General features: G+C 46.3%; 1 pseudogene; it reads right to left on the bottom strand.

Annotated features, from left to right (window-relative positions):
- Positions 1-401: 401 nt before the first annotated feature.
- On the bottom strand, positions 402-1,747 carry LOC123429147 (annotated as a pseudogene).
- Between the last annotated feature and the right edge of the window lie 1,205 nt (positions 1,748-2,952).

Consider the following 2,952-nt stretch of genomic DNA (forward strand, 5'->3'; position numbering starts at 1 on the left):
AAACAAGAGGGTTAGTTTGGGTTAGTTCATACTAGCACGAATGCCCGTGCGTTGTAACGGGAGAAAAATAAAAAATAAAAAAATGTAGTTCATTGATAAAAACGTGTGTGGATACTGTCAAAAAAAGACACGTACGTAAGGTCTTAGATTATAAAATATGTACAAAGAAAGAACCTAGTGCAATTATATCATGTCCAAAGATTATAACATTTCCCAAATATTGATGCTTAAATTAACATGTTACAATACAAATAGTCGGTACGAAATAAAGACAAATATTGATTAGCATTGTATCCTAAATAGTATTTTTTTTAATATTTAATATGTAAAATAACAACATATTCAAACTCTACACATTTTTCTAATCAAGTTTCATATATAACATGTTTAAATTGGATTTACGGTTTAAAAGATATTGTTATTTGAAAATACTCCCTCCGTCCGAAATTAAATGTCCTCATGGTATTTTTTTGAAAACCTCCCTAGCAAACTCCCGACAAACACAACGCTCCTCTGTCGTGCAGGAGACCCCCCGTCGCTCGCCTCCGCATCGGAGATCCCCCGCTTGCCCCCGCTCGCCTCCGCGTCGGAGATCCCCCGCAGCTCCCCGATCGGCCCACGCCTGCACCGCAGCTTCCCTCACATTTTCCCCCTCCTCTTTCCCCATGGTGAACCATGGCGAGGACAAGTCTGATTTTTCCCCTCCGGCTCTCCGATCCACAGCGGCAGCGCTCTATCTGCGGGTTGCGGCTGATACTCCCAGTCGAGTGGCATCGCCGGCCGGCGTACCGTGAGGGCCAGGTGTTGGGCGCCTCGCGCTGAGTCCTCCCCTTCGATCCGTCGCCGCCGTCGTGCTGCCGCCCAGGCCTCTATAAGTGGGCCGACCAGCACAACCCCGAGGACGTCCTCCATGCCGTCCTCCATGTCGTCCTCCGAAGAGTACGTCCATGGTGCTCCCTCCGTCAGCATCTCATTGAATCTATTGCTGGGTCAGTTTTGATGATAACAAGTAGATGATGAAATCAGTTTATGAGAAATTAGGTGGTTTTGTAAGCAAATCAGTTTCTTTTCCTTGATTGCAAATTGAGGGCTGACAGCATTGTTTCCTTTCTGATCATCAGGAACATGGGGCTGGTGTGTGTGTCGTCGCAGTACAACGACCTGTACATGGTGTTTCAGTTTCAGAAATTTTAACAGGGCCCGGAGCTGTTTCAGTTTCAGAAATTTTAACAGGCCTGGAGCTGTTTCAGTTTCAGTTTTCAGAAATTTGGTCAGGAAGAAAATAAGTTGTTCGGCGTCGCTTGAGAGAGCAGCAAGCTAGAGCTGAAATGATCTTCTTTTTGGGCAAGCCACTGCCAGTGCATTTGAAGAGCAGGAGGTCATCCACCTGCAGTTGGTGAGCCCTCGCAATTTCATCCCATCCTGGCATGAAGAAGAGCTCATCTCATACAGTTTGCCTCAATTGAATGATAATGCAACAAAAACTCCTATCAGATAACAGGAGAGGAAACTAACTAATGCAACAAACCAATCGATGAGTGTCTATCATCCAGAAAGGGAAAAAAACTAATTAACACTCAACTGAAATGAAACCCAAACCTGAAACCAATAGTGATGACTTTACGTGAAACATGAAATTTTAACTGAACTTTACCTTCTTCTTCTTGTACAAGCAGAGGTGGATGCCTCGGGGGTCAATGGCGGGGATCGTAGGGCGTCGGCGTTGGCCACCAGCAGCAGCGGTGGAAGCAAAGGCGTAGAACACCACCACCAGCAGCAGCAGCAGCAGCCGGCGTCCACCACCACGACCAGCAGCAGCAGCTCCGGGCGGAGGAGGAGCAACTTGCAGAAGAGCAACAGCGACAAGACCAGGACCTTCTTCTTCCAGGCGCTGGAGGCGTCGCTACTCCCCCCGCTCGCTGGCGTAGCTGATGCTGCTGGGGCTGGGCGGGCCGTAGCCGTCCTCCTCCTCCGCTGCCCGGTGCCCCTCGAACTCCTCCCTCCTCCGGGATGCGGTCGTGCTGCTCCGGCCCCTGGACGCGGCCTTCATATGCCTCTCTTCATCCTTCTCCTCGGTGGTCTCGTCGACGGCGGCCAAGTCAGCTTTGGAGGGGGGCCGGATCGGGGGCAGGGCCTCGCTGGCGGGGGCTGGATCAGTGGCTCTGGTTCTTCCCGATGAACAAGGATAATGGTCTGGAGGAAGGAGGAAGAACCATGGGGGCTGATTAGCAACAGTTTTAAATGTGAAAGTTTTTTTTGCAAAATTACAGTAGAACTAAGGCGTGGACATTTAATTCCGGACAGAGAGATACATATTTATTCTGAATGGACTTCCAGGTTATTAACGCATATGTGAGGGGTGTATGTAAAAAATTTAAAAAACGATTCGTTTTGAATATAATTTGGACCGCGGGTTATTTAGCACGAAAGTAAGGGGGTTTTGTGTAAAATGTAAAAAACGGTTCGTCCTCACTTAAAAACGTATCGCGGGTTAATTAGATGAAACTACAGGGGTGTTTTTGCAAAAATGCCTTTATTATTACGGGAGATGATGACACCACACCATGTTTCATGTTTTGTAGAATTTTTCTGTATTTGTTTGGGTTATAAATACGTAATAAGCTCAGTGTTGGTGGCCAACCCTTGCAGAACAAATGTCTATGGTTGGGTATGGCCTGAATATATACCAATCCGGACAGAGATTACTATTCAGCCCATGTTTGTGCATTTTTTCATGTACTTCTAGTTCTAGTTTGATTTATATCCAATAGATGCATATACATGCACTGAATGTTTTAAAAAAAGCAAACAAACTCTGAAAAAATCCAAATTTTAACACCGAACAGGTAACATCGACGATGGTTGGCATGGAAAATTCTAAACGTACGGAGTAAATACGGGGGTTTACGGACTCCTTCGTTTGCAATTATGTTTTTGTAACTATGAGCGATG

Source organism: Hordeum vulgare, chromosome 2H, assembly GCF_904849725.1.
Source record: "Hordeum vulgare subsp. vulgare chromosome 2H, MorexV3_pseudomolecules_assembly, whole genome shotgun sequence".
Taxonomy (NCBI): Eukaryota; Viridiplantae; Streptophyta; class Magnoliopsida; order Poales; family Poaceae; genus Hordeum; species Hordeum vulgare.